Genomic DNA, 12,021 nt, shown 5'->3' with positions numbered 1-12,021 from the left:
AGGAGAGTTTTGTGTCCTCCTTACAATTCCATCTGTTTGTTTCATAAAATAATTTGTTTTGGCCAGGAGGATTAGTTTTTATCATTATTTAATTTCATTCATTTATTCAAAGCAGTGAATTCCTTTCTTCTTGGGAAACAAATCCATATTCACTGCTGGGATTAATTTTCGCACATCTTTGCTCATATCTATCTTCACATGTAGGCATGCAGGAGGTAGCACGTTCTCTCTGTGTTTAATTTGGATTGTCTAGAAATTGAGGAGCATGAAACAAACAAAACTCACATTTTTTAAGGTCTGTCAGAAAGCTGTCAGAGCAGCATTTTAGATAAGTATCTGAGATGGTTAGAAATACCAGGATGCCCATTTTGGTGAATCAATTTCCTTGGTATCCGATGAAGTCATAGCACTTGTTGTCCTTTAACTGAGAAAAATGAGTGGCCTTGCTGTAGTAGGTACGGCAGGAGGTGTTTCATTACAAGTGGTGTCTGTCACTCAGAGTTTAGTATTTGCATCCACTAGATTTGGTGTGTTTTAATGTCAGTCTGAACCATGGAGGGAGGGGGCCAGGAGAAGGAAGCACAATGAGAGGACAGGCAAGGGGTATTATTGATGGCCAAATGTTTTGAGTTAAAATGCAACAGTTTCTCAAAAAGGCTTAGTACCAGTTACCTGATGTCTTCCTTGATAACTTATTCTGTAGGCAAGGAAATACAGGGGATCAAACCTATTTCTATTTCAGCCAGTCTTTTATAACACTCTACATGAGTCATTGTAATGTAGTTTAGATGGGGCTTAGTATGAGAAACCCAGTCTGTCAGAGGAACTAGCTCAATGCAAAAGGGCAGTGAGTTTTGTTTATGGGAGGGACTGTGGTTAGAGAGAAGTCACCAGTTAGAAGATCCCATGGGGCAATTTGAGATCAGTCTGTTGTTTTATTTTTGGTAATGACCCGGTAAAAAAAAAACTGATGGTATTGCCATAGGTTGCTGAGATAGAGGAGGAGGGCTGGAGGATTTGGTATAAAGGGTAAGAATAAATAATTGAGCATGAGGAACTGATTGTTCTCCATGGTCATGAGACAGCTGCATACCAAAAGATCTGCTATACTGATGAATAACTCATGGCAATCTCTTTAGGTATTATAGGTTAATAGGCATCTATCTCTGGTAGATAAAGAAGCACAAATTTTCTCTAGCTTTTTGTTTACTTACATAAATCCTCAAGTTTTGGTTAAAGTTTCTGAACTGTGAAAGCTGTGAATTGCACCTAGTAAATACATTTCATTCCAAGATTTTGGTCCTAGAACACTTTCATTTGAGAAATAATCCAATATAGGTTGTCTAATCTGATATTTTACTTAAACTAGCATTATCAAATGCAAGAAATGAGAAATCAGAACTTGCATTTAATGAAAATGTATAATATTAAATTATTTTTTAAATTGATCAAATGTATTTTCCTGTATTTATTCGAATAAATGTAGGGAAATATCAAACAGTGAAAGACCTATTTTTTGCCATGAATAAAATAATTGTAATGCCAGTATGATTAGCCATTGCTTCTTCTACACTTGTGTATGTGAAATATTTGGGAAGTTTTGAAAACATTGATGATGAGCCCTTTGTGCATACATTTCATCTAAGCAAGTCTTACTTTCTCCTGTGCAGAGCCAAACCATTAAACTGGAAGACAAACTGGCTGACCCAGAGTCTTTTTGAAGTGGCTGGTCTTCTTGGGTCAGCTCAGGCAAATGAAACAAAATTATTTTCTCACTGCAATTTGCTTCAATTCAATTTCTGTTTCATTCAAAGTTGACAAGTTTTTAGGAAGTTAACAGAATAAACAAAGGAAAGAAAGACAACAATCCTAAAAGCTTATTTCAATTTTAGTGTATTCTTTTAAAAGATGAGAGTGAAAACCCAAATCTCATAAGATTGTGGACACAGTGATTAAAAACTGTTGGTTCGGTGTGTTAACTGCAGGTGTTTGGGAGGAAAACAGTTAATGTTATGTGCATAATCAGTTTTAATAAATTCTGTTAAATGCAGCCTCTCTGTTATAAGTGAGTGTGATTATCTGGCTCACTGACTAAAACCAGGTTTTGAAGCTTCGTTTTTTCTGCAGTTTAATAAGATTCTAATTTGCATCATAAAGAAAACAGATATAAATTAAGGATAAATAAATTAGTCCCCTGTAGTAAATTGGAAAATAATTTACTATTCTACCACAACATTTAAGAATTAAGGCTTAGAATAAATGTGTAAATTGGTGGAATTGTTTAAGTGAGCATGCAGTGTACCTTTCTTAGCAAAAAGAACCATTAATTTTTTAAAATCTACAGCTAGTAAAGCAAAAAATATTAAAAACTTAGGTAATGTTAGCCTTTTTACTGAAAAAGGACAAAAGAATATAAAAATGCAAGAAAACTTTGACATCTTCTAATTGAATAAAGGCTTTTTTTCTTGCTAATCTGCTGCAGCCTACTGTGGTGTGTGTCACAGGAAGGACTCAGGAAGGTTGCATCCTGACCCTGCGCAGATGCTAGAATCCTGCTGGACTCCTGAGCTGTGATCAAAAGTATGAGCAAAGACATTGACCTTCAAACTTAATTTCCAGCTCACAGGGGAACTAAACTTCTTAGTGGATGTTTGAGGGCATGGAGGATTTGGCAAACAGAGTGCAGTAGCTCTACTCACCTGTTAAATTCTTTCTAGCCTTGCTCTTGGCCGCAGTGTGGACAGGATCATGTTCCCACACCTGAAAAGCAAGTCTCAAGAAGGATTATGAGAAATACAGGAAGTGGCCAATTGCCCAGGCACAGAGCAGGACAGGACTTAAAAAAGCAGAGTTTGGTATTCTGCTCCTTGCACAAGGAGCAGTTCAAAGGCACCTAGTCCCCTGCTCTTCCTCCCCTTGTTCAAAATTAGACTCTATCCTGAGTTTTAGCATCCTTTATCAAACCAAATTCATTATGTTTTGAAAAAGGCCTTCTCTTAGCCTACAGGGATTACTTCAGAATTGTGCTTGTGGGTTTTGTGTAGTGCCACAGCTGTACTGAAATGCTTAAGTCATGAGGTCTTATACATGGGTATGAATTCATCTGTTAATCTTACTCTGTTACATGTTGGGGTTTTTCTTTAGCAATTTGGAGGAAGATTAAGGTCTCTTTCTGCATTGCTTTCCTTTGTTTTGTGGTGTCGTTAAGTTAACAGCATAAAAATAGATACAGAGTTAGATAGATAGTTAGTTACAATTTGGGCATTGTTTGGACATTTCTCAGATGATGTGGGGTCTGTGGGTCTTTATTCCATATGAATGGTGGAGTTGCCTTTTTCCATTCTAAATAGAAAATCATTTGATCAGCTGTATTGCCATAGATTTCCCTTCATCCAGTATCTTGTTCTATCTATGCAGCAGATTCTGCAGGGGCCTGGGAATATACAAATTTGAATCTCCTACTAATATAGCAACTTTGCTTTTGGTGAAGCAAACTCTGAAATAGCTGTCTTCCAAAGTGAAGTGGATGATTGTATCTGGGAACTATCCTTTCTGTGCTGAAACAAAAATGGACATCATTACTTTAAACTTTATTGTTTCTTGGTAGATATGGGAGCATCAAGAGATCCATCTCTCCACCAAATAAAGCAGTTTTGTTATTTCAGGACCTGTCAGGTTATAGTAGCTACCACAGAACTGTTTGTTCCTGTGGAGCTTGCCAAGAAGGGGTGGTCTCAGATCCTTGTCTTGATGAGAAGATTAAATACCCACCCCCAAGAAGTAATCTGAGAGCACTCGGTGAGCTTAACAACGCCACTGGGGAGGCTTAACTTTTCACCCCAAAGTGATAGTTTGTGTTCTTTTATCAGTGTTGTAAAAGAGACTCTGAAAATAGATGCTTTCAAAACAAAGCAAAACAAAATCAATTCTGACATTGACCTCAGACTGTTTCCTTTTTTTTCCCCCAAAAATATCTGTAAACAGCAGTTTCCAGTTGCGTGTATTAATCTAAAATATTTCTCAAAGCACGCCTCAAGTTCTTCCTCAGGTCAGCGCTGCAGTCCTGTCGCGATGACGTCGGAGCTGCCCTGGGACCACGAGCGGTGCTGAATGTGCTGCTGGCACTCTGGGATCAGTGATGTTGGCTGATTGGCTGGCATAGATGGGAGATTCCCAAAGAGGGTTTAAAAAAAGAAATTACTAGTTAAGAAAGGGATATTTTTATCTGCAGCTTTTGAAATAAAGCAGTGAGTATGTGAAGTTCTAAGCTGTTCTGTTGGAATTGCTTTATTTGAATGACATTTTGTTCTTTGCAGTTTTTTCTTTATCTTTGCTCTCAGTGCAAAGATGTAACAAGATGTAACTTTTTTCTTTATCTTTGCAACAAAGCAAAGATGTTGCTAACTACGCAGATGAAGTGACCTCTTCAAGAGCTCCTAAAGAGCATGGCTAACTTTGTTTTTGAAATCATTTTAAGTCACAAGGTTTTGTACAGGAACATACCTCTTCCTGTTACGATAAAATATTTTAAACTTCAGAAAGCTATCCGAAACTTGATGCAGATAAAAGAAAGTCAGTTTCTGATGTTCTAGGGGGCTTCTCCATATTATTTAAGCAGTAACTTGATAATATCCAAAGTAAGCTATTCCAGCAAAAATACTTCATATTTAGTAGACAGTAAAGCAATAAAATGAGATTACGTGTGTAGACTTACCAGTCCTGCTTCTTGGGCAGGGATTTAGAAGATTCCCAGACACAGAGCAGCTACTCCTGGAATCAGCAAATGCCAAATAAACTCAAGACAGCTTTGCAGTTGAATAACAGGGAGTCTAATATGTCCTGCTTTGTGACCTGACAGTACTGGCAGGTTTGCATGCATTTTCACAGCAATGCTGGGAACTTCTAATATTTTTGTTTCCATCTCAAGAGAGAATTTTTTAGAGAAAAACAAGTGACATCCTACAAACACATTTTCTCACCTAATAGTATCTGCTTTTTAATTTGAAAACATCTGATGGAATTACATAGAGAATTATTAGGAAATTGATTCTCCTCTTCCAGGATACATTTTTGAAAGTACCTGATACTCGGATCTGTAAAGGCATTACAGGGGGAAAAGAACATTTTCTTCAGAAGTTTATGAGCCTGAAAGTAAATTATCTCTGGCAAGGTTATTCAGTATTTTACACAGATGTAAACTCCAGTTAAACTTAAATTAGTTTTGGCTTGTTTCAAGTATATTTCAGTTTTATGTATTCCTTACCTGATTTTAATTGAGGTTATTTTTTTAACTGCCAGTTTCTAATATCTGTCTTCATAGCTTTAATGCTGCTAAACAGTCTTGTATTCCCAGTTTATTGCCTTGTTATACTTCATAGTTGCAATATGTTCTTTTTATTATAATTATTTGTGTCTTATACTATATTGTTTTCTGGATCATCATGGTTTGCATATGGTTGTTCTTTTCTGGTAAAGAAATGGTTTTAAGATTTATAGTCATTTGGACATTTAATTTTCTACATGATGCATTCTGCTTCAATTTGGAAGTGTTTTCACTAGCAGTTATGAGGAACATAAGACATAATTTATGAATATATTAACCCTATTTTATGTCAATCAACAAGGATTTTTTTATGAACTATGTTACAAATTTGCTTCACTTCATATCACTTGCTAATGATACATAAACCATGTCCTTTAACTTTTCTGACTTTCTTCTGGATTTGGGGAAACCCCATAGTCTAACAGTACATTAAATTCTGTTTTGGAGGGGTAAGAGGAAGGAAGGACTTTTATATCACCTTTTCACTTTTTCTTCTGGAAAAAAAGACTTGTCACATCTTTCAACCTGTTCTTGAACCCTTTGCATTCACATAGCAAATCAAAATTTCTACCAAAAAGAAGTTCTTCCTATCCAGACATATCTTAAAATGCATGCTGTGGTCTCAGATGCCAGTGATAATTCCAATACTATCAAAGCAACCAAAACCCAGCAACTCACCAACTACTTCCGTGAGAATGCTCGACAAAACCTTAGGCAACATAAAATGGAAGGTGAATTCACTATTTTCTCCTCAGAGGAGCAGTTGTGAGACTCTGAGATTTTAAATTTTCCAAGAAGTGCATAGGATCTTAGCTCAAATCAATCTTTCCAAAACTAAGTTTAGTTTATTTTCTAGACTACTGTTCTATTTTTGTTTGTCCTGCTACTTAGTAAGACATGGTCCCCAAGCTCACATCTCCAAACAAAATCCCACTAACTTCGTAAAAATAAAATTTAATTTTTTTGTTTGGGAGGTAATGAAAAAGATAGCTTTGAGAAAATATATTTGAAGTCTAACATTCTAGCAATGAACCTCTCCAGTCTGTTGTTGCAAAAATCAACATTTTTCCAGTTATTGTCAAAGAGAAAGAAAAGGGATGTGGCTTTATTGATCTCCACAGAGTTCACTGTTACCTTCCAGTTCTTCAACTGACAAATGTGTCTGACTTGATCTATATTCAAGTCTTACTGTTGTATTTATGTGCCAGTTTCTACAGTTTCTGAACCTCAGTTTGAGTTGGTGAAAAAATATGTACTAATTCTGGGTGAGGGGAAGAAAAAAATCGTCATGGCCATGTTTCACAATGTTTATTTGCTTTCTAATTAAGGTATTCTCCTCTTTTCAAGGTATTGACTTCTTTTTTCCCCAAGTAGCTTCTTTGCAATGATTTCTGGTTTAATTTCCTTTCATGATCCTTTTAAAATAATTTCTTGGAAAACATGTTTATTTTATGGTTTCAACAAGGATAATGTTTTTGTGGGATTTTTTACGAATTAGCTTCTTAAAGTGTTAAGTATTAATTTTGAAGCAAACAAAGAGTTAAAAAATTTCTTTATGGACAGATACAAGATATAGCTAATAGATAAATATAACACCAAAATTATATTAGTTATATTAGTAGATACGGGACTAAAAAAAGGGAAGAGAACGAGAAGGACAGCAGAGGCTCTTTTCTGGAAAAATAAAGAGGAATAATTTATGTAATTATTCTGAAGATACATATAACAGTTTTGACATTAAATACTGCCCATGAAGTAGTGGTAGACCATTATAAAAATACTAGATTTCTTGATATTTCCTGTGGAAAAGGAAAGTCAGCTTTAAAATACAACAACAATTTATGCTTTATATCTAAAAATACAGCTAGTGGATAAAATTTGTAGGAATCATGCCAATGATTTGTAGCATGTATATGGTTAGTTATGGCATGTAGTCAAAATCTTTCTGAGCAGGGGAAAAACTATCTGACTCACTTAAGTCAACTTTTTAATATACTTCTCAGCAATTGATCTCTGGACTTCTCACAGCCATAAATGTTTGTAAAATAAGAGGAATACAAGAACACCCTTTGACTTAAACTTCTAACTGGCATGCCTATAATTAGAAGTATCTCAAGCAAAATTTATTTCTGAAAAGATAATTTTTTGGAGGTTTTCTAATCAATTTTGAAATAAAACTATGCAGGAAATCTGAGCAGAGAGAATAAAACCAGGAATTAAACCTGGATCCAGTATTACATGACTTAAGTCTCTCAAGAGGGTGCTGGCAGTTAGTAAGGCTCCATTAAATGCTGTAAGGCGAGTGTGTGGTTAAGGGCTTTCCTAATGGGCTTCCTAGAAATTTGAACCAAACTGTAAATATTTTTGAACTGATATAAGGCTTGACACACCTGAGAATGGTTAAACAACTATACAGAGACATTTACAGTGTTTAGAATTTGCAGGACTTAGTCTAGACAAAAGGTGTTGATGACTTATATGACTGACTTATATCAGTGTAAATCACACCAAGGATTAATATGATGTAATTTCTCTTTTTCTGTGCTTAGATTTTTTTTATTGCACCCTCCCAGTTATCTCACATGGACTTAGGAGTTTTTATCATATGTTCTATCTGATACTTTGAAAGAAAAGGTTGATACTTTTCCAGGGCAAAGAGAAAGGATGAAGTTTACTGCAGGAAAGATGTGCAAGGATGAAAGAAAGCTGGAGTCTGAGGGGAATAAGAGACAGTACAGAGATCAGGAATTAGCATCTTCCTTATGGCCACATGCCTTAAGCTTTGTGTCATGGCTGGTACAGTCTGTTCTGGTAACAGTGCAGCACAAGCTTTCTTATCCAACCACATTTCTTCTCCTTGGGGTTTGATCCAATGTGGAATCTAGGCAAAAGCAATCACATCTCCTAAACTTTGAAGAGATGTTTTTGCGTGGAAACTTCCTTTGAAAGCCTCTTAGTATGTGGAAAAGTATATTTCTCAGTCTTATGGGCACAGATTGCTGGGACCAGGATTCAGATAGTTTATTTGGGCAGGGGCTGTGTGTAAAGTGTTTTGAGGGCTGCAAAAGAACAGGCTAAAGCAGGAATAAGCTGAGTCTGTGACTCCACTTAGGATGAGCCTGTGTGCTGTGAGTCACTGACTGAGTGTGTGAGACAAGAGCTATTTTGGCATAAACTGTTTATTCTCATCCAGAACATGAATCACCTGCTTCTGAGTGTATCTTTTTTTTGCTAATTTTTATTAAGTAAACAGATTTCAGAGGCTTCAGTACATCCAAATATGTGGGTTTTACTGGCACGTTGGAGGACCTTCCAAGCAAAGGAAACTCACTCACCTGTTGGGGCCAGTATTTTTTATACTTTTCCCAGAAACATGTCTGAGTAATCACAGCAATGCCAGAAACACTATCCTGCTGCAAACTTATTCCCAGGAGTACCGCCAGATAAAGATGCTAGTGCAGTCCAAATTGCCAAGAGATCTTTACTTGCATTTTATTTCTGTTAGTCTTTTTACTTTGTCAACTTCTACCTTTGAAGGAAGAAGGTCTTGTTTAAGTTAAAATCTGAAGAAGGAGGAAGAAGTTGATCTGATGTGTTGTCTCTGAAAACACTGCACTTGGGCCAGAAGTTGTCCTGGTGACAGACAAGCTCCAATTTGTAGTTTTCTGTTTAACATAACTGGTATAAAAAACTGTGGAGGCTGAGCAGATCTGTGGCAGTGTAGAGGTGCAATCTGGGAGAGAGCTGGCAGAAGACCATGAGAGCCTTCAAATTCCTTGTTTCCTTATGGATGGTGCCATGGAGATCTTTATGAAGCTTCACATGAGATACAATATGTCTTAAAATCACAATTAGTTTATTTGAACTTGTTTTTTTCTTGTTCTTGGCAGGCAGGGGGGACTAATCTGTTTATATGTGATAATTTAATTTTCTGTTTTCCTTTTATACGTATAAAGAGAGGATGTGATGCATAATTCACAGGTTTTGGTATAGATCATAGCAGAAAATAGAAGCAATGGGAGCCACATTAGGTGTATCAATAGTCCCCTCTAGGCACTGAGATGTATTTGGTGCACTGTATTTCAGATGGCAAAGTCCCGTTCTCACCCCTTTTTCTTTGACTCTCACTGGACAGCTTCACACTCTTTTCCAGCTCTTGGTAGTAAAAGTTATGTTAGTGTCACTATGAGCTCAAGTGGCTGGCCAGACTTTGGGTCACTCATTACTTATCGATCACCTTGATTCTGAGACAAATAGTTCACAAGGCAAGATGAATACCTATGGTTCATACCATAAATCTGTTAGGGGAGGAAGGAAGGATGGAAGAGCTGGCTGGGCTGGGTGATCCCAGTCTGAAATAAGTAATCCTGTAGGAGCTTTGCCCATGACTGCTTGGCTCATTCCTTTGATCTGACATCTGAGACAGCAGCAGCAGCAAGCACAATATCAAGTCCAAATGTACACTCTCAGCACCCAGACCTCATTGTCAAAGGCTGTGTCAAGTTACCTTCTGAGGTAGGTGGTCTAGTGGACAGGCTATCCACCACTGAGCTCCAGTAGCTTGTGACCAAAGGCTTGAATACTGCAATCAGGCAGACTCCTTTTCCACCTTACAATTGCATGGGGAAAAAAACACCTAAAATTCTCTTGACATTTTTCGTTGCATCAAGTTTGCCTTTAACTTGAGTATTTCCTGAAGTTGATGACTTTGACAGCTTTGTCACTTGGATTTTAAAATAATCTGATTCATATTACTAGTCCAGCACATATCATTATCTCAGAAGATAAGACAGTATGTAACTAACTGCACCTTTCATTCAGTGATCAACTGAACTGAATTTCTGTTTGTGACCAAAGATGCTGTTGAGATACACAGCACCTTTGATCATGCTGTTGACATACACAAGTTGCTCTTGCTTCATCATGAAGACCTGGCACTTGAGTATTCCACACTAAAACTGTGGCTGACCTATGTGGCTGTGGAACTGACCTATGATTTCAGCCCCACAGAAGTTGATTTCTTTAGTTGCAAGTTATTTGCCACAACTCTGGCCTTCTTCCTTCTATCTTTTTAGAATGTGTTTGGGAAAGATTCTGGAAGATAATTCTTATAGGTTTTTTTCACTTGCTAAACAAAATGCAAACTTTTATTTTTTCCTTTTTTGCCTTTTTGTCCTGGTATCTGCTTATCTGTAATTAAATATAAAAGGCATTAGTAGTTATTCTGTATTGTTATTTAATCTTTTGTTGGGTCAAGTCCCTTCTTTTCCTTCTGGTGTCTTTTAAAGATATCTCTGTTGTGAAATACTGTGAATGTTAAATTGTGCGTATTTTTCATGCTAACTATATTTGAACTTTTTGCAGGATAGAAAGTACATGTGTTTAGCAGTCTACTATAATTACTGTTGTAAACTTTAGTCACTGGAGCCAATCATTAAGTGGTTTGCTGTTGCAACTGGTTGATAAGCTTTAATTCATGTTGTTAAAATCTTCCTCCTATTTCTTATTTCTCTGACTGACCTGACTTTCCCATAATATGACTAAGGAAAACAAGGTGGTGCTTCAATGCGAGCCAGTTATTTTTTTTTGTATAAAAAAATTTCTAGAGAGAAAGAGGTCAGGGAGAGAACCACTATGGTTCTTAAAATGACCTGATGTTACTGCATGATGTCCAGTAATTAGTTTTTCTATCATTAATAGCTTTTGCACATGGGCAAGTAGGACTGCTTGTCTTGAAGCTTTTTTTGTTTTCTCAAAATGTTCAAATTATTAATCATTAGGACTTAACTAAGATTATAAAAATCACTGGCAGGAAGTTGCTTTTTTTAGGGAATAAATAATTGTGTAATAAAAAGTTATAGATTTATCATTGATAATACACTGATGGGATATCAACTTCAATCAGTTCTCGTATTTCTTGAAATTTGACACTCCTTGAAGAACGGAAAAGCTTTTGAGAGACCTGTCTTTTTCTTAAATTTCAGATTTAAATTTCAGAACAGCAGATTTTAAAAGATTTGAAGTATGAATTCTGAATTTGTTTGCAGAAAGTAAGATGTTTCTTAATTTACTCCAAGTAGTAGCTCTTTTGTATTATGTATCAAAATAGTTTTACGGTAGAAATGTGAGGATTGACTGCACATGATGGGAAAAACAAAGAGGAGTGGGAAAAGAATAAGGCAGGATAACTTTTAAATGAGACAAGCTTAAGCATTCAGACACATCAAAATATTATTGGAAACAGACTTTTGGACCAATTTCATTTTGCAACCACACATATGCTTTTCCATCATCCTCGTATTTTAGGAGAGTGGGTGGAAAATAAGCGTATTAGTCTTAAATGCAAAGAATAGGACTATGTCTTCATCACATATTTTATACTCGTCTGTGTCCTCCACAGTAAGGGGTTTTTTTAGGGTTTTTTGCTTGTTGGTTGTGGGTGAGGTGTTTGGAGTTTTTTGTTTGTTTGTTTGTTTGGGGTTTTTTGTGATTTTGGTTGGGGTTTTTTGTTTGTTTGCTTGTTTTTTAAAACAGTGTGGCAGTTAGGTAGACTTAAAAAACTTGGGGAAGATTATTTTGTAATAAGTGTCTACTTAAAAATATACTACTTACATAAAATCTCATGTACCTCTGCTATGGGAAACCATGCAAGTCTGTTGTATAGATTTGTTATTTATGGGAAAAATCCTGCTTACTAT

General features: G+C 36.2%; 1 protein-coding gene across 1 annotated transcript in view; it reads left to right on the top strand.

Annotated features, from left to right (window-relative positions):
- Positions 1-12,021, top strand: part of ARHGAP42 (Rho GTPase activating protein 42) — a 143,972-nt gene that overhangs the window by 82,481 nt on the left and 49,470 nt on the right. The window lies entirely within an intron of this gene.

This window comes from Zonotrichia leucophrys, chromosome 1 (genome assembly GCF_028769735.1).
Source record: "Zonotrichia leucophrys gambelii isolate GWCS_2022_RI chromosome 1, RI_Zleu_2.0, whole genome shotgun sequence".
Classification (NCBI taxonomy): Eukaryota; Metazoa; Chordata; class Aves; order Passeriformes; family Passerellidae; genus Zonotrichia; species Zonotrichia leucophrys.
Note: the sequence above shows the minus strand (reverse complement) of the source record. Positions and strands in the feature narration are given on the sequence as shown.